At 27.4% G+C, this 21,368-nt stretch overlaps 1 protein-coding gene and 1 non-coding gene across 4 annotated transcripts in view; both read right to left on the bottom strand.

Moving 5' to 3' along the window:
• LOC142228747 (uncharacterized) overlaps positions 1 to 21,368 on the bottom strand; it is a 650,828-nt gene that overhangs the window by 471,968 nt on the left and 157,492 nt on the right. For all 3 annotated transcript variants that reach the window (XM_075299257.1, XM_075299256.1, XM_075299255.1), the window contains one exon: positions 17,320 to 17,399. The gene's annotated coding sequence lies outside the window, so the exon portion shown is untranslated. The remainder of the gene's footprint in view (positions 1 to 17,319; positions 17,400 to 21,368) is intronic.
• TRNAY-GUA (transfer RNA tyrosine (anticodon GUA)) lies at positions 12,137 to 12,232 on the bottom strand. The gene is made up of 2 exons: positions 12,196 to 12,232; positions 12,137 to 12,172 (listed from the first exon to the last, which is right to left on the bottom strand). It is a non-coding gene; the product is annotated as a tRNA-Tyr (tRNA).

The raw sequence follows: 21,368 nt of genomic DNA, 5'->3' as shown, positions 1-21,368 counted from the left end.
GATTACTCCTTCTTGGCGTTACATACAAATGCACAAACTTATTATACCCTGTACCACAGTAGTGGTGAAGGGTATAAAAATGTGTTTTTCTTTGTTAGACTGGGGACTTATTAACCAACCTATATAATATTATTATTATTTTAACCCCCATCACCATTCTATGGTGGTGGGTAAAAAAGGATTTAATATAAACCCGATTTAGTATACCGACCCGTTTCGATCGAAGAAATCCCCACAAAATTACCCAAATTTATGGAAATTCTCCACCAAAATCCCAAATTTATGGAAATTCCCCACCAAGTCCCCAACTAAGAAATTTCGTAACTATCTACGAAAAATTTTGGGAAAAGCACCAATAAGGACAACACTGTTTCCATCTGAATGGAATACTACCTTGAAATTTCAGACTTTTTCCTTTATACGCTCATGATGTTGGGACGTTAGATCTGGCATCATCGCATTACCATATACATCAGGGATGGAAAATACAATTTTTAAGAAAGTACAAAAAAGGTATTTTTTGAGCGGAAAGGTACTTTTTACTAAATTTCAACAAAAATTTCACTGGAAAATTATTGTCAAGAGACTAAATTTTAAAGAAAATAAAATTTTGACAAAATTTTCTATATAAATAAAATTTTGCAAAAATTTTCTATAGAAATAAAATTTTGCAAAAGAAAAAAAAGAAAAGAAAAAAATGTTGCAAAATTTTTTCTATAGAAATAAAATTTTGCATAAATTTCCTATAGAAATAAAATTTGTACAAAATTTGTAATAGACTTTTCCCATCTTTTATGCTACAATTGTCATAGATATGGATTTTTTTTTTTTACATACATGAAAAGATATTTTTCAGTTAAAATCGTAATTGAGTTTTGGAACAATTTGCCATTAAAATTTGATTTATCCAACAAATTTTTCAATCTAAATAAAAAACCCATTACGGCAGAATTTTGTGGTAATCAATTTTTAATTAATTTCATAATCGAAAACAAAAACACCTCCACCGTAAAAATGTCGACAGTGTAAACAAAGCAAACGCATAAAAGAGCTTTTTCTTTCATTCACTAACTTGCCCTACACTCTTGCCTGGCAACAACGCTATTAACGTGCTGTACTACAGTAATCGTTTCATTTCGATATGGACTTGTCAAATAGTTAAAGTTTCCTAGAAAACCAACGTGGACTGGCTCGCTCTATTTGATTCGACTGCCATCCAATACGCATCGGCCTTAAGAGATTTTAAAAGTATAAAATTAACTTATTTCCACGTGCATTTTTTTTTTAAGAAAATTAACCGGAAAGTATTTATTGAGAAAAGAAAAATAATTTTAAAGTGTTGAAGATTTCGGTTGTACCAACCAGTTAATTGAAATTTCAATTATTTCATAACTTTTTCTTTGAAATTGGACCTGATTTTGTTAATCTTAAAAGGTAATAATTTTTGATTGGAATTTTCTCAAAAACGTTCTAAACCGAGAAATCTTCCACAGGGAAGTGGATGTCACTGATATCTCGGGCGAATAATATCCACAGGGATAGTATCAAACGCCCTATACGCCACTTGCCTGGAACCAAAGTTTGTTATACTGTTGATGAGCTAAATAACTCAGGATAACTCTACGGCATTGTCCAAAAAAATCATTGGAAATAAGCCAAAATTTGGAGATCAGCTTTTCCTGAACCAGCCATTTTACACCGAAGGCAAGCCCTGTTGGAAAAAGAAAATTTACTCTTAGACGTATTGCACTTGGTGGACTGTCAACGTGGTCAACCATAGTAGCCAACAGAATTGACAGGTCAGATTGTCAATTCTGTTGGCTAAATCCCAAAAATCCCTACTCGGATTCATAAATGTCACCTAAACATTGACCTAAAATTATATTACTATTTGCGTTTCAACATAATTTCTAAATTTTTATAATTCGCCAGCATTCTATACTCATTTTTGTCCACGCCTTAATTTTTTTTTGAAAGAGATATAAATTATATTTATTTAAGCCAATGTTAACTTAATTAACTTTCGATCTATAATCATGAAATTCGTATGTTAAAATATTTGATCATTATCATTGGTTCATTAACAGTCGATAACACTGTTAATGTAATAGAGAGTACATATGAGAGCAGATTAACTGTTGTTATTTATGGATTACCATTCATAATTTTTTTTTTGCTTTGACATCTCAGTTCTTAATGTCTGTTAGAAGACGTCGGTGTTCTTTATAAGTGATAATCACGATAGTTTGGATTTCGTTATAGTTATGAAAAATAAAAAAAATAAAAAAATTTAATTTGTGAATGGTAATCTAATTTCCGAATTGGTGTGAAAAACTTTTTTTTGTAATACCAGAAAAACAATGATAATGATTTTACTATAAGTTATATTTTTCTTATGTTGTTTTTGTGTTGGAAAGAGCTAAGTAAAGCAAAATATTAGTAAACTTGAATGAAATGGAAATTGAATTAATATGAAGTGCAATGTGTAAAGAAAACAAAAATTGAAAGGGAATATGTAAATTTATTCTTCTTCTTACCATCCACGATCTCCATATAAACATCCCAGCAGCAGAAAAGGCCTATTCCGCTACTTCAGATGTTGGTAAGTTTTTTTCTTTCTTTCTCTCTTTTTTTTCAGTATTTCACTTTATTATAACACTTATTCTGAATTACGTTTTTTTATGAATGAAAATACCGATATACATACATACCTACTGATCGATAATTTTCAAGTTTTTTTTTTGTTTCCTTAATTTTTATTCTTACTTTTGCATTGATTCATTCATAAAATTGCACCCTTCTGTAAATGGGGACTTATACTCTGTTCATTAAAAGAAATACTATATACAGTTTAATAAGTAAAGAATTGCATATTGCACGATATATATTTTATTAGATATCATAATAGTGAATTCTAATTTTGTTTTCTAGTTAATAATACATAATTATATCAATGCATTGAATAATCTAAAATATATTATCATGGTATTTTAAATAAATAAAAGGGTTTTCCTGTAAAATGATGTTGGAAAGTAAGTAGGTCAGCGTTTATCGGTCTCGATAGGGGGTTCTACAGGAAATTTAAAATGTCGTAGAACAATTGGAAGGGAGGGTACTGAGACTGGATCCTCAATTAACATCAGAGGATCCCATAAACTACCGAGTAAAAGCATTACACACACGTCACACATCATAAATAGGGCTTTTCATGATATTAAATTTTCTTTAGTAAATAAAAATTCATATAGTTGTTTCGATTATGCTTGATTTTGTTGCAACGGGAGTCTTTAAAAAATTATTATTGTATTGTTGATGAACGCTCTTATATGGCAGGGACACGAACCCCCCGACCGACTGCTCCTGCTAGCACCGTAGACTCCCAATGTCCCTGTCATATGACTAGTTTTGCTTAGGACAGACGCCTCTATATGAGGGTGTTTTCAAACACGGACCAGTGTTCTTTACAAATTTTCAATTGAAATAAAATGTTGACAAAATTTTCTATAAAAATAAAATTTTGCAAAAATTCTATATAGAAATAAAATTTTGACAACATTTTCTACTGAAATAAAAAATCGATAATATAGACTCGCATTCTTTTTTCGACTATAACATTCTTGAAGTTCAATAAAATCCTATTTTTGACTATGTCTTTTACAAAATCGAGATTTTCTTCCCACATGAACATGTCTGTTTTGCCATATTTGTAAAAGACTATTAGCAAATAAGGTTGATAAAGACTTTCTCAAAATATATTTTGTCAAAGCTATTGTACCATAAATCTGATATCGACTCAAAAATGTCTACACAAAAGGTACTAAATCATTCGCGGGGGTACTACGGTACTGACCGGGGTGAAAAAGTATTGAAAAAAGTACTATAGTACTGCATTTTCCATCCCTGATATACATGAGTAGCGTGTTATTTGTACATCATTCTCTATTGGGGGTTTTTGAATTTATTTTTTTGTTTTTCATGTTATTTTGTATTTGTTATAGGAAAACTTGATCCTTTTGATTTGTTCCATCACTTGAGGATGAACAAGTACTAAAGGGAACAAAATCAAAACTTTTTTAACAACAAAATTTTATTTCGTTAATTTTATAAAACATTCACACGGAACGCATAAAAAAACAAACACACACAGATACAGTCATATGTGGAAGAGTCGCTTTAAGTGCACAAAAAAACGAAAAATACAGATTTAAGAGAGATCTAATTTCAAAGGATAAAGGTTGAAGAAAAATTTCAAAATCCCAAATCACTTGAGTAGACTATGCTATAAGGGCAATATAGATTGATAACAGCAAATATTAAAAACATTTTTCCAGTTATCTTGTTTGTGTGTGTATATACGATGGTGTTTGTTAGCTTTATGTTTAAACATAGACAACCGAATAAATATTTGATGGAATTGAAAAGTAATTTTTTCTTGAATCAACTACACCCGTTTATTGGCATTGGAAGTTATTGCAAACAAGATGAGTGCAAAAATTATTATTGCCAATATTTTTCTTTTTTACAAAAGTCAAACATAAATAGGGTGCAAAAATTTCAACAACAAAAATTATAAAGCCATAGCATCAGGAATTATTTATCCATTGTTATTTATAATATATAAAGATTGATCTATTTTTCAATGTCTAAAAAGAAACAACAGGTTTCCTTATCTTACAAAAGTCGAAATTTTATTTCTATAGAAAATTTTGTCAAATTTTTATTTCTGGAGAAAATTTTGTCAAAATTTTATTTCTGGCGAAAATTGTAGTTCTACAGAAAATTTTGTCAAAATTTTAAATCTATCGAAAAATTTGTCAAAACTTTATTTCTATAGAAAATTTCATCAAAATTTTATTTCTAAAGATATTTTTGTCAAAATTTTAATTTTATAGAAAATTTTGTCAAAATTTTATTACTATAGAATAATTAATCAAAATTTCATTGCTATGGTAAATTTGTCAAAATTGTATTTCTACAGGAATTTTTATTTCTATAGAACGTTTTGTCAAAATTTTATTTTTATATGAGAATTTAACAAAAATTTATTAAAATTTGGTTGCTATAAAAAATTTTGTCAACAATTTATTTCTATAGAAAATTTTGTCAATATTTTATTTCTATAGAAGATTTTGTCAAAATTTTAATTCTATAGAAATTTTGTTTAAAATTTTATTTCTATAGAAAATTTTGTTCAAAATGTTATTTCTATAGAAAATTTTGTTCAAAAGTTTATTTCTATAGAAAATTTTGTCAAAATTTTATTTATATGGAAAATTTTGTCAAAATTTTATTTCTATTGAAAATTTTGTTCAAAATTTTATTTATATGGAAAATTTTGTCAAAATTTTATTTCTATAGAAAGTTTTGTCAAAATTTTATTTCTATAGAAAATTTTGTCAAAATTTTATTTCTATAGAAAATTTTGTCAAAATTTTATTTCTATAGAAAATTTTGTCAAAATTTCATTTCTATAGAAATTTTTTTCTTAAATTTTTATTTCTATAGAAAATTTTATCAACATTTTTTTTATAAAGGAAATGTTGTAAACATTTTATTTCCATAAAAAATGTTCTCTAAATTTTGTTTCTACAGGAAATTTTGTCAACATTTTGTTTCTATAGAAAATTATGTCAAAATGTTATATCTACAGAAAATTTCCTCCAAATTTTATTTCTGTAGGAAATTTTGTCGAAATTTTATTTCTATAGAAAATTTTATCAACATTTTATTCATATAGGAAATTTTGTCGAAATTTTATTTCTATAGAAAATTTTCTCTAAATTTTGTTTCTATAGGAAATTTGGTTAAAATTTTATTTCTATAGAAAATTTCGACAAAATTTTATTTCTATAGAAAATTTTGTCAAAATTTTAATTCCATTGAAAATTTTCTCTACATTTTGTTTCCATAGGAAATTTTGTGAAAATTTTATTTCCATAGAAAAATTTGTCTAATTCTAATTTCTACGGAAAATTTTGTATAATTTTTATTTCTTTGGAAAATTTTGTAAAATTTTTATTTCTATCGAAAATTTCATCAACATTTTATTTATATAGGAAATGTTGTTAAAATTTTATTTCCATAGAAAACTTTCTCTAAATTTAGTTTCTATTGGAAATTTTGTGAAAATTTTATTTCCGTGGAAAATTTTGTCAAATTTTATTTCTATAGAAAATTTTATCAAAACTTTATTTCTATAGAAAATTTTGCCAAAACTTTATTTTTATAGAAAATTTTGTAAAAATTTTTATTTCTATAGAAATTTTTGTTAATTTTTTTTATGGAACATTTGTGGTGGTTGTATAGGAATATTTTGCGAAACCTACTAAAACATCAAGAATTCTACCAATCAACCAAACAGTAATAAATCGCAATTGTTTCATAAAAAATGTTCTCTAAATTTTGTTTCTACAGGAAATTTTGTCAAAATTTTGTTTCTATAGAAAATTTTGTCAAAATGTTATATCTACAGAAAATTTCCTCCAAATTTTATTTCTGTAGGAAATTTTGTCGAAATTTTATTTCTATAGAAAATTTTATCAACATTTTATTTATATAGGAAATGTTGTCAAAATTTTATTACCATAGAAAATTTTCTCTAAATTTTGTTTCTATAGGAAATTTGGTTAAAATTTTATTTTTAGAGAGGATTTTGTCAAACTTTTATTTCTGTAGAAAATTTTGTCAAAATTTTAATGACATTGAAAATTTTCTCAAAATTTTGTTTCCATAGGAAATTTTGTGAAAATTTTATTTCCATAGGAAAATTTGTCTAATTCTAATTTCTACGGAAAATTTTTTATAATTTTTATTTCTATGGAAATTTTTGTAAAATTTTTATTTCTATAGAATATTTCATCAACATTTTATTTATATAGGAAACTAGCGTAACCCGGCCCGCTTCGCTGCTCCTTCCGAAGCGTATTTGTAGGAACATTTTGCGTTAACTTAGTCAACCATATCCTTCGTGCTGAAAACAAATTCGAAAAGATTTGAATTCTTTTAAACAAATCGGACTACTTGCTTATTCGTTTATGGGTACAAATACGGCGGATATGCATATGTAAAACCTTTCGTCTTAAAAAATGTCGGGGAGAGGGTGTACCCTTTCCTAAAATTTTTGTTAAATAATGTTCTGTATTCAAGTAGTTGGACCATCTTCTATATTTCTTGTGAATTTGAAATGTGGTTTGTCAAGGAAAGGTATCCTTCTCCTCAACATATCTGAAAATTAAGCACTATAAATATTATAATAACATACAAAGAATTACTGTTTCCCATCCAATAAATCGGAAAAAGCAAAAGTAGTAAAAAATTTTACCACATTAACATTTGCTAAAATGTTGGAAAATGATGCACCCTCTACATTGGCTGCCAATTTCATGTAAATTTAAGTTCTGTACTAAAAAGAAGTCTGGCAGAAGCCTGTGCAAAAATCATAAAATTATGTACCGAGTTCCCTTTTATGGGCAAACCTCTACTTTCAATTAAAAAAAAAAAAAAAAACGGAAAAAGGGAACCCTCTCCCCACCTTCGCTCAACTCCGACCTGATATCGGATTATCACGTACCCTATATTAATTTCACACCTACTCAATGGTCCCTATAAATTCTATCGAAGTAAATCGACAAAGTTTATTCAAATTTTCCCCTTCCCCAAACAGATATCGAAAAATCATATACTAATTTAAAAATCATGTATAAATTTAATCACCTCCTCCCACGTTCCCTGTAAATTTCAAGTAGATCGGAGATGTTTAAATTTTGCTCTATTGTTTTAAAGGGACGTCACTTTCCCCGATACAATATCGACAAACACCGTAGTGAATAGCACCCCTAACTTTCCCTGAAAATTCTTGAAACTTTCCTTCAAGTGTGAAGCAAGGAAGGTTGCCTCTTCGTTCATAACCTTCCTCCACTGCCTTTGTTAATTTCAAGAAAACTTAAGGATTTTTCTTTTTGTTTGCAGCTTTAGAGGAGGACCTCCTCCCCGACCAAATGTCGAAAAGTGATGTAGCGTATCTTTTGTAAACGTCCCAGAAAATGTCAAGCAAATTATAAGCCTAAAGGGTCGACCTCTCTTCCATTCAAATATCACAAAATCAGGTATCAACTAATACGGTTGACGGAGGTTACGATCTCTCCCCAGTCCTCTCTAAATTTCAAGTAACTCGGTAAAATTTAATTGTTTCTCTGTATGTACTTAAGAGAAGCGGATGTCTCCCTATGCCCTTTTATTTTTATTAAAAAATCAGGAACCTGATATAAATTTCATAACCCATTTTTTCCGTAAAATTTCAGTCGAGGGAGTTTAGTTTTGTTTGAACTTAAAAAAAAATCGGGCAAAGGGGTGGTCCCCCTCCCCGACCAAATATCGAAATATAATGTAGCGGATTTTTGTCTAGATGCCAACCCCAACATTCAATGAAAATTTCAAGCAAATTGCATAATTTTGTTCCAAGTTTCAAAAAGTAGGGCAAGGGGGAGGTCCCCCTCCCCATCCACATATGAAATCATCGGGTACCCCATATTAATTCCATAACCTCACCACATGTTCTCTGTAAATCTCAGATAATTTAGAGAATTTTAGTTTTTTCACTGTACTTTAAAAAAAGTCGAATAAAGGAGAGGAGATCTATTTTTCAATGTCTAAAAAGGAACAACAGGTTTCCTTATCTTACAAAAGTCGAAATTTTATTTCTATAGAAAATTTTGTCAAATTTTTATTTCTGGAGAAAATTTTGTCAAAATCTTATTTCTGGAGAAAATTGTAGTTCTACAGAAAATTTTGTCAAAATTTTAAATCTATCGAAAAATTTGTCAAAACTTTATTTCTATAGAAAATTTCATCAAAATTTTATTTCTAACGATATTTTTGTCAAAATTTTATTTCTATAGAAAATTTTGTCAAAATTTTATTACTATAGAATAATTAATCAAAATTTCATTGCTATGGTAAATTTGTCAAAATTGTATTTCTATAGAAATTTTTATTTCTATAGAACGTTTTGTCAAAATTTTATTTCTATATGAGAATTTAACAAAAATTTATTAAAATTTGGTTGCTATAAAAAATTTTGTCAACAATTTATTTCTATAGAAAATTTTGTCAATATTTTATTTCTATAGAAGATTTTGTCAAAATTTTAATTCTATAGAAATTTTGTTTAAAATTTTATTTCTATAGAAAATTTTGTTCAAAATGTTATTTCTATAGAAAATTTTGTTCAAAAGTTTATTTCTATAGAAAATTTTGTCAAAATTTTATTTATATGGAAAATTTTGTCAAAATTTTATTTCTATTGAAAATTTTGTTCAAAATTTTATTTATATGGAAAATTTTGTCAAAATTTTATTTCTATAGAAAGTTTTGTCAAAATTTTATTTCTATAGAAAATTTTGTCAAAATTTTATTTCTATAGAAAATTTTGTCAAAATTTTATTTCTATAGAAAATTTTGTCAAAATTTCATTTCTATAGAAATTTTTTTCTTAAATTTTTATTTCTATAGAAAATTTTATCAACATTTTTTTTATAAAGGAAATGTTGTAAACATTTTATTTCCATAAAAAATGTTCTCTAAATTTTGTTTCTACAGGAAATTTTGTCAACATTTTGTTTCTATAGAAAATTTTGTCAAAATGTTATATCTACAGAAAATTTCCTCCAAATTTTATTTCTGTAGGAAATTTTGTCGAAATTTTATTTCTATAGAAAATTTTATCAACATTTTATTCATATAGGAAATTTTGTCGAAATTTTATTTCTATAGAAAATTTTCTCTAAATTTTGTTTCTATAGGAAATTTGGTTAAAATTTTATTTCTATAGAAAATTTCGACAAAATTTTATTTCTATAGCAAATTTTATCAAAATTTTAATTCCATTGAAAATTATCTCTACATTTTGTTTCCATAGGAAATTTTGTGAAAATTTTATTTCCATAGAAAAATTTGTCTAATTCTAATTTCTACGGAAAATTTTGTATAATTTTTATTTCTTTGGAAAATTTTGTAAAATTTTTATTTCTATCGAAAATTTCATCAACATTTTATTTATATAGGAAATGTTGTTAAAATTTTATTTCCATAGAAAACTTTCTCTAAATTTAGTTTCTATTGGAAATTTTGTGAAAATTTTATTTCCGTGGAAAATTTTGTCAAATTTTATTTCTATAGAAAATTTTATCAAAACTTTATTTCTATAGAAAATTTTGCCAAAACATTAGTTTTATGGAAAATTTTGTAAAAATTTTTATTTCTATAGAAATTTCTGTTAATTTTTTTTTATGGAACATTTGTGGTGTACCTCTTGGTTGTATAGGAATATTTTGCGAAACCTACTAAAACATCAAGAATTCTACCAATCTACCAAACAGTAATAAATCGCAATTTTTCCAAAAAAAAATGTTCTCTAAATTTTGTTTCTACAGGAAATTTTGTCAAAATTTTGTTTCTATAGAAAATTTTGTCAAAATGTTATATCTACAGAAAATTTCCTCCAAATTTTATTTCTGTAGGAAATTTTGTCGAAATTTTATTTCTATAGAAAATTTTATCAACATTTTATTTATATAGGATATGTTGTCAAAATTTTATTTCCATAGAAAATTTTCTCTTAATTTTGTTTCTATAGGAAATTTGGTTAAAATTTTATTTTTAGAGAGGATTTTGTCAAACTTTTATTTCTGTAGAAAATTTTGTCAAAATTTTAATGACATTGAAAATTTTCTCTAAATTTTGTTTCCATAGGAAATTTTGTGAAAATTTTATTTCCATAGGAAAATTTGTCTAATTTTATTTTATTCATATAGGAAATTTTGTCGAAATTTTATTTCTATAGAAAATTTTCTCTAAATTTTGTTTCTATAGGAAATTTGGTTAAAATTTTATTTCTATAGAAAATTTTACCAAAATTTTATTTCTATAGAAATTTTGTCAAAAAAAACCTACCAAGCAAGCGTGCGATGGAAGTAGAAGCCGCTGAAAGTAGAAACCGAGGTCTACTCAAAAACAAATAAACTTTGTTGCAGACCCGCTGTGAGATATTGTCCATTTTGTTTTATGGGCCACTCATCCTGGAGGGAAATTTGTTTGAAAATACTTTGAAGTTTGTTAGTTGCTCATTTCAGATACCGACTCTCTCAAAATATCTAAACAAGATGCCCAAAATCTGTTTACGTATTGTCCATAACGCTGTGTTGATACACAGCGAAACCTCTCAGAACACCCAGAGAAGGAATATGATCACATCAAACATGTTTCAAGAGCAAAATGTTATTTTTGGGTGGTGACCATGTAACATGGTTTTCGCAACCATGTTATTTTCTCGGAAATCATGTATCTGATTTCGGCAAGCAGGTTATATTTGACGAGAAAATAACATTTTAGTGACAAACATGTTACATGGTCACCATACAAAAATAACATTTTGCTCTTGAAAGATGTTTGAGGTGATCATATTTCTTCTCTGCGTGAAATGGACACCCACGGTCACCTAAACTTTGTCCACGTTTGGAAGGCGCCCAGTCATGACAGATTAAATTTAATGTGTTAATATAACAAACGTCTAACTCCACTTTTGAGGGGAGCCCGTTTTTCAGAGTGTCCAAGTTTGGGAGGTTTCACTGTATATTGATTTTAAAACTTTTTCATGGGGATATATCGAACTACATTAGCATAATGTTTAAACAATTTTTCACCTATCACACATTTATTTTAAAAATTCTGGATTTTAGTTGAAACTAATTTTCGGGAGATTTTCACCGAAGACAATGACTTTAGGAAAATGACAGAAGAGAGTATATATATTGTGTCGTTAACGATTGTTTGTTCCACAAATTAAATGAAGAAATAGAAGAAATTAATTTTATATAATTGCATAGAAAAATTGGATAATATTTCTCATTATTAATTACTCAAAATTTTATATAATTTTTGTTTTTTGTTATAAAAAAAAATCCAATTAGAAATGAACGGTTATGTATGTATTGAACGCAGTAAATTCAACATTTGGTCGATCAATTTTCCATTTCTATTGCCTTTGACCTTTGGTTTTATTGTCAACGTAATAGAAATAATGATATCAAATAATACGTAAAAGAAAAAAAAAACAAACAAATAAATAAAAAAAAATTAATCCTTCGAGCCGGATTTGAACCAGCGACCTATGGATTTCTATTTATAAGCTTATTTCTTCTACAGTCCACCGCTCTACCAACTGAGCTATCGAAGGCTATGTGTAATTGGTGTCAAATATACTACACAAACATTTGTGAAGTCGTGTGTGTGTTCGCTATCCACATGCATTTGCTTTCGCCAGCCATACAGAAAACTCTATTAATACGCACACAAGTACTGTACACAACATAATTTGAATGATCTCTCAGTACTCGTACAACGACGACAGCACAAATAGCATTAAAGAGAAAAAGAGTCATTTACAGTATTTGGAAAAAATGAGAGGTGAGTAACAACAGAATGAACAGAGGTGAATAGGTGAAGCTAAGACTACTGTTAACAAATCAAATGAAGATTATTAGTGACAAAAAATATCAATATTATACGAATTCATTAAAAATTTGTTTATTTATTTTGCATTTCAATATAGATGATGTTTGATTTGATAAACATTAATATATTGTTACTTAAATATATGTATCAATATGAAATCTTTTAAAATGTGAAAACTCTATTATAAAAATACATTGGCGTAGCTAGAGGAAGTTAAGTAACATTTAAAAATCTTTAGCGGTGTTGGGGAGGGCTAACGGTACAGTCACACTGAGCGAATATTTGTCAGAAATCGAAAAAGATTTCGTCGCCACAGGCAAATGATCAAACAGTTTTAGCTCATATTGGGTATACAACATCATGGTAGGAATGTATTCCAAAAATCGTATAACGATATATTAAAAATGGTCATGAATAAAAGTTTGACACTAATTTTGGGCAAATATTTGCTTGGACACTTTCATATTAGTTTATGTAGTAAATAAAAAGATAAAAACAAATTCGAAAAAAAACTTTCCTTATTTGCCTTGTTTTCGTAGACGAACCGATTCTTATTAGCATACATATATCAGACAATTCTTATAGGGAAATATGTTATAAAAATTCGTTTTTGGAAAAAAAAGCGTTTTATGCACAGAAAAAATATTTTTTGCAATTGATCCAATAAATTTCAATTATAATGTCTTCAATCACAGAAATTATAGTATCAATCGACTACAATTAAAAATTTAATAGATCCAATTAATTTTTGTGATATATTTTTTTCCAATTAAACAATTAGTTAAATAAATTAAATTTTTAATTAAATATGTTTGGAAATTCTATTAAAATTTTAATTGATGCTATTTGTGGCTGTGTAGTTTTAAAATATTTAAAAAATATTATAAAAAACTTAATTCCACCTTAAACCTAAAATAAACGAAATAAAAAAAAAACTATTATTTAGGAATTTAAAAAGTTATTTATTTTCACTATACAGAAAATAATATCACCAATATGTTTCCAATTAAAGTTTTACTTGATTAAAGAAAATAAAATTTAACTTAAAAATTTAATTGATTCAACAGTTTTTTAATCAAAACAAAAATTTATTGTGTCAATAAAAATTGAATTAATTAATGTTTAAATTGACGTTACACTGAAAAAATATTTTTTGTATTCAATCACAAAATTAATTGATTTAATTGTACATAGAGAAAATATCACCAAAATTTTTGCAATTAAAATTTTAATTGTATTTGAAAAAAAAAATGCAATTAAAAATTTAATTGCTTGAAGAAACTTTTTAATTGAAACCAAAATCTATCACAACAATTGAATGACGCAATTATTTTTTTAATTGACTTTGGTGATTGATACTACCATTTCTGTGATTGAAGACATTTCAATTAAAAATTAATTGGTTCGATTAATTTCGTGATTGAAAACAAACTTTTCGAATATAGTTTTTCATAATTAAAAAATGAGTTAAAACAAGTATATACGGCCGTAAGTTCGGCCAGGGCGAATCTTATGTACCCTCCACCATGGATTGCATGGAAACTTGTACTAAAGACTGTCATCCACAAAAGAATTACTTGGGTTGCGGTAACACTTGCCGATGGCAAGGTATCTTAAAATTTCTTAACATCGTCTTCTCAATTGTAAATTAGTTTACACGGGTTATAATTAAACAAAAAAAACGCATAAAAAATTTTCTATAGAAATAAAATTTTGACAAAATTTTCTATAATAATAAGATTTTGACAAAATTTTCTATAGAAATGAAATTTTAAAAAAATTTTCTATAGAAAAAAAATTTTAACAAAATTTTCTATAGAAATAAAATTTTAACAACATTTTCTATAGAAATAAAATTTTGACAAAATTTTCTATAGAAATAAAATTTTGACAAAATTTTCTATAGAAATAAAATGTTGTTAGATTATTTTTGGCTCGAGTGGCAACCATGATTATGAACCGATATGGACCAATTTTTGTGTGATAGGAGATCAACTATATATAACTATAGACCGATACGGACCAATTTTGGTATGGTTGTTAGCGGCCATATACTAACACCACGTTCCAAATTTGAACCGGCCGGATGAATTTTGCTCCTCCAAGAGGCTTCGGAGGTCAAATCTGGAGGAGGTTTATGGGAGCTATATATAATTATGGACCGATATAGACCAATTCTGGCACGGTTGTTAGAGACCATATACTAACACCATGTTCCAAATTTCAACCGGATCAGATGAAATTTGCTTCACTTTGAGGCTCCGCAAGCCAAATCTGGGGATCGGTTTATATGCGGGCTATATATAATTGTGAACCGATGTGGACCAATTTTTGCATGGATTTTCGAAACCATATACTAACACCACGTTGCACATTTGAACCGGATCGGATGAATTTTGCTCCTCCAAGAGGCTCCGGACGTCAAATCTGGAGAACGGTTTATATGGGGGCTATATATAGTTATGGACCGATATGGACCAATTCTTGCACGGTTGTTAGAGACCATATACCAACATCATGTACCACATTCCAGCCGGATCGGATGAAATTTGCTTCTCTTTGAAGCTTCAAGCCAAATCTGGGGATCGGTTCATATGGGGGCTATATATATTTATAGACCGATGTGGACCAATTTTTGCATGGTTGTTAGAGACCATATACCAACACCATGTACCAAATTTCAGCAACATCGGATGAAATTTGCTTCTCTTTGAGGCTCCGCAAGCTAAATCTGGGGATCGGTTTGTATGGGGGCTATATATAATTATGGGCCGATGTGGACCAATTTTTGCATGGTTGTTAGAGACCATATACCAACTCCATGTACCAAATTGCAGCCGGATCGGATGAAATATGCTTCTCTTAGAGGCTCCGCAAGCCAAATCTGAGGGTCCGTTTATATGGGGGCTATACGTAAAAGTGGACCGATGTGGACCAATTTTTGCATGGTTGTTAGAGACCACATACCAACTCCATGTACCAAATTTCAGCCGGATCGGATGAAATATGATTCGCTTAGAGGCTCAGCAAGCCAAATCTGAGGGTCCGTTTATATGGGGGCTATACGTAAAAGTGGACCGATGTGGACCAATTTTTGCATGGTTGTTAGAGACCACATGCCAACTCCATGTACCAAATTTCAGCCGGATCGGATGAAATTTGCCTCTCTTAAAGGGTCTGCAAGCCAAATTTGGGGGTCCGTTTATATGGAGGCTATACGTAAAAGTGGACCGATGTGGACCAATTTTTGCATGGTTGTTAGAGACCACATACCAACACCATGTCCCAAATTTCAGCCGGATCGGATGAAATTTTCTTCTCTTTGAGGCTCCGCAAGCCAAATCTGGGGATCGGTTTATATGGGGGCTATATATAATTATGGACCGATGTGAACCAATTTTTGCATGGTTATTAGAGACCATATACCAACACCATGTACCAAATTTCAGCAGGATCGGATGAAATTTGCTTCTCTTTTAGGCTCCGCAAGCCAAATCTGGGAATCGGTTTATATGGGGGCTATATATAATTATGGACCAATATGGACCAATTTTTGCATAGTTTTTAGAGATCATATACTTACACCATGTACCAAATTTCAGCCAGATCGGATGAAATATGCTTCTGTTAGAGACTCCACAAGCCAAATCTGAGGGTCCCTTTATATGGGGGCTATACGTAAAAGTGGACCGATATGGCCCATTTTCAATACCATCCGACCTACATCGACAACAACTACTTGTGCCAAGTTTCAAGTCGATAGCTTGTTTCGTTCGGAAGTTAGCGTGATTTCAACAGACGGACGGACGGACGGACATGCTTAGATCGACTCAGAATTTCACCACGACCCAGAATATATATACTTTATGGGGTCTTAGAGCAATATTTCGATGTATTACAAACGGATTGACAAAGTTAATATATCCTATGGTGGAGGGTATAAAAATTAAATAGGTTTGGAAATTCTATTAAAATCATAAATATGCAAATTTTGGTGCTATTTTTGTCTGCTAGTTTTAGAATATATAAAAAATATAAAACCAAATTATTTTTTTTAATAGTGCTATGATGTACTAAATACAGCAAACTTGATTTCATAGAACTCGAATTTTAAGTCATAAGATTTTTTTTTTTGTATCTTAAATGATACAGTGATACAGCATTTAAGGGTTAATGTTTTAATTGTAAAAATTCATTTTTAACTGGCTTTGGCGATTTATACTATCATTTCTGTGTTTGAAGATGTGATTGTCATTTGCAGTAATGCTCAAATCGTTTTTTCTTAATTTTTTTCCTAAAAACGTTTTAAGCATCATCATGGCGTTTTCCTAAAATTTCTTATTTGCGTTGTTTCCTTATTGTGCTGTGCTTATATCCCTTATCTAACATACTGTGGTAAACACTAAATAAGCAATCACCACATCTATTTATGGTTTATGGATCTGAACAAAGATAGAAGACAATCATTTTCAATAAGCCATTATAATTTAATGATTTGAAAAACTATTACGATAATAATCAAAAGATTTCCTAGAGAAATCTCATCATAGAATAGAAATGAATAACCTTAGTTAAGTGGAAACAATAAACCCAAATGCGAATGCAATTACATCCTGATTAGCGAAATAATGAGTTTCGTGAATATATTCCAGTATCTTCCATTGGTGACTAATTAGTAAACTGGCGGAGAGTGGGTAATTATTCATGAATTAGCCCACAAGAAATGATTTTCTTTAGAACAAACATTTAACAACTAATCTAGATCAAAATAATTATAGACGAAATAGATTGTAGAGAAAATTGGCTTACCTTTTAACGATTACTGAAGCAAAGTTCCCCTTTGTCGTTGTGTCCAACGCAGTTGCAGATGTTGTAGTAGTAGCATTATCCTGCAAAGATATTAATGCAATAGAAACCATAGTAAATTCTTTTATCGTTTACACTATAGAGTATATTTTCTACATCTTTTATATAAGGACTTAACTATAGGGAAATTATCTTAAGTTTGCCATTCTATTTAGTATGGGTCCTTTAAGTAAAAATGTATGCATTGGATTTTTATGTTTGTGTTCATAAAAATACAAAGTGTAGGTGTGGATGAATGATTTTATGTGGTCGTTTCACATCCAAATGCACATCAACTGAAATCTTTTAAATTCTTGATAAAAAGAATATAATAATAAAATACGATATTCGGAACATTATGGAAAAAAGAAACACCAAAAAAATTGTTAACAAAATTCTCTAGAGAATCAAAATTTTTTTAGAGAAATAAAAATTTCACAATATTTTCAAGCGAAACAAAATTTGGACAAATTTTCTATAGACATACAATTTTGACAAAATTTTCTGTAGAAATAAAATTTTGAAAAAATTTTCTGTAGAAATAAAATTTTGAAAAAATTTTCTATATATACAAAATTTTGAAAATATTGTCTATACATATAAAATTTTGAGAAAATTTTATATATATACAAAATTTTGAAAATATTGTCTATACATATAAAATTTTGAGAAAATTGTCTATAGAAATAAAATGTTTACAAAATTTTCGATAAAAATATAATGTTTACAAAATTTTCGATAAAAATAAAATTTTGACAAAATTTTCTATAGAAATAAAATTTTGACAAAATTTACACTTTCATCACATTTTCTATGGAAATAAAATTTTGAGAAAATTTTCTATAGAAATCAAAATTTTGGGAAAATTTTAAAATAATTGTTTGCAAAATTTTTCTATAGAAATTAAATTTTGCAAAAATTTTCTATGAAAATAAAATTTTGCAAAAATTTTCTACGAAAATAAAATTTTGAAAAAAAATTTTCTATAAAAAAAATTTTTTTGAAAAAATTTTCTAGGAAATAAAATTTTGAGAAAATTTTCTTCAGAAATACAATTTTGACAAAATTTTCTATAAAAATAAAATTTTGGCACAATTGCCTAAATATTATTAGCTGAAAAAAATTTCCATAGAAATAAAATTTTGACAAAATTTTCTATAAAAATAAAATTTTGACAAAATTTTCTATAAAAAAATTTTGACAAAATTTTTTATAGAAATAAAATTCTGACCAAAATAGAAATACAATACAAAGAAATAAAATTTTGGCAAAATTGCCTAAAAATTATTAGCTGAAAAAATTTTCCATAGAAATAAAATTTTGACAAAATATTCTATAGAAATAAAATTTTGACAAAATTTTTTATAGAAATAAAATTTTAGAAATAAAATTCTGACCAAAATAGAAATACAATTTTGACAAAAATTTTTGTCAAAATTGATAAAATTTGCTTTAGAAATAAAATTTTGACAAAATTTTCTATAGAAATAACATTTGACAAAATTTTCTATAGAAATAAGATTTGAACAACATTTTCTGTAGAAACGAAATTATTGCCAAAATTTCCTATAGAAATAAAATCTTAGCACAATTTTCTATAGAAACAAAATTTTCTATAGAAATAAAATTTTGATAAAAATTTCTATAGAAATAAACTTTTATCATATTTGTTGTGTTGATCTCAGCTTAAAAACCATTGTGTTGACCAAACCACAAGAATAGCTTAACCAAACAGATGAAAAGAATCACCTATAGACTGCAAGATGGTTGGATGGACGCACGTTTCGGAATTACCACATTCCTCATCAGCATACTCTACTTGCAGCAAAACTATCAACCAATTATCAGAATAAATTCAGGCATTTCACTAAACCCAAGGTGAACCACACTTGAACCTTTATTCTGATAATTGGTTGATAGTTTTGGTGGAAGTAGAGGATGCTGATGAGGAATGTGGTAATTCCGAAACGTGCGTCCATCCAACCATCTTGCAGTCTATAGGGCTTTGCCCAAATAAATTTGACAAACATCCTTTTCCTCTGGTGGTTAAGCTACTCTTGTAGTTCAGTCAACACAATGGTTTTAAAGCTGAGATCAAAACAACAAATATGATGGAAGTACAAACCCACAATAAGAAACAAAACACGAATGAAATATACTTTTGACAAAATTTTCTATAGAAATAAAATTTTGCCACAAATTTTGTCAAACAATTTCTATAGAAATACATTTTTTACAAAAATGTGGAAATAAAATTTTGCTAAAAATATTTTATAGCCCAAAAAATATATTTTATTGCCCAAAAAAAATAAAATTTATAGAGATAAAATTTTGACAAAATGTCTACATAAATAAATTTTTGTCAAAATTTTGTATAGAAATAAAAAAAAATAGAAAAAAAATGTTCGTCACAACTTTATATAGAAATAAAATTTTGTCAAAATTTTCTACAGAAATAAAAATTTGTATAAAAATAAAATTTTGGGCAATTTTTTTATAGAAATAAAATTTTGGAAAAATGTTCTAAAAAATTTTGCAAAATTTTCTATAGAAATAAATTTTTGCAAAAAAAATTCTGTAGACCCGTGTAAAAATCGGTGGATCTGATCATATCTAATAATATCAAAGTATATATAATTATATCAGTTCAGATATGGTTATAGATATAAATAGATCTACGGAGATATGGTACGTATAGTGTTATATATGAATAGATCTTATTCAAGATCTCATTATATGTATTGTTATATCTAAATATATCAGTCATATCTGGTAAGATCTAATTGTATATATTCATATATGAGATCATATCTATTTATATATACTATATATAGCTCTATATCTAATTATATATATATCACATTAAGTCATGAACCAGTACTGCTACATGGATAAAAAATACATATATTTTTTGTTTAGGTGTTTGTTACGAGAATGTTAACGTGATATATATTGTTACAATTACGTATGTTTGGTCACACAACACAACAAGCGGTGAACTTAACCAAACAATCTTTATATATTGTGACAGTTCGAAGAAACCTTTTTCAATATCATTTTAAAAATTCAAGAAATTCTTACGTTCTTTGTTTTCAAAAATATCATCCCATAACAATCACCATTAGCAACGGTTGTTGTTATTAAATTAAAAAAAATATTGGATAATGTGAGTTTGATATTTTTATTTTTTATTCATAGATAAAATTATATATAATTAGATATACTAACATCTAATTATATCAAATTAGATATAATTAGATGTGGGCCAAATTTGAGATCTGGTCAGATCTAATTCCTTTAGAATTAGATCTGATCAGATATTACCATTTTTCGGATCTGTCCAGATCTGCCTACATATAATATCATATCTAATCAGATATGACAGGAGATCTAATAATATCTGGCCAGATCTACCAATTTTTACACGGGGAAATACAATTTTCAAAAATTTTCTATAGAAATAAAATTTTGCAAAAATTGTCTACAGAAATAAAATTTTCCAAAAGTTATCCATAGAAGTTTTCACAAAATTTTCAATAGAAATAAAACTTTGCAAAAATCTTTTATAAAATTTTTAAAAAATTTTCTATAGAAATAAAACTTTGCAAAAATTTTCGATATAAATAAAGTTTTGCACAAATTTTATATAGAAATAAAATTTTGAAAAAATCTTCCATAGAAAAACAAATTTTGATAAAATTTTCTGTATAAAAACAATTTTGACAAAATTTTCTAAAGATATAAAATTTTCCAAACATTTTCAATAGAAATAACATTTTTACAAAAATTTTCTATAGAATTAAAAATTTTACAAAAATGTTCTACAGAAGTACAATATTGCCAAATATTTGTTATAGAGATAAAATATTGAAAACATTTCTATATGAATAAAATTTTGTATAGAAATATAATTTTGGCAAAAATTGCTATAGAAATAAAAATTTACATAATTTTTTAAAGAAATAAAATTTTGCAATAATTTTCTATAGAAATAAAATTTTGCAAAAATTTTC

Source organism: Haematobia irritans, chromosome 3 (assembly GCF_050003625.1).
Source record: "Haematobia irritans isolate KBUSLIRL chromosome 3, ASM5000362v1, whole genome shotgun sequence".
Taxonomy (NCBI): Eukaryota; Metazoa; Arthropoda; class Insecta; order Diptera; family Muscidae; genus Haematobia; species Haematobia irritans.
The sequence above is the reverse complement of the archived record's forward strand: the minus strand, read 5'-3'. Positions and strand labels throughout refer to the sequence as shown.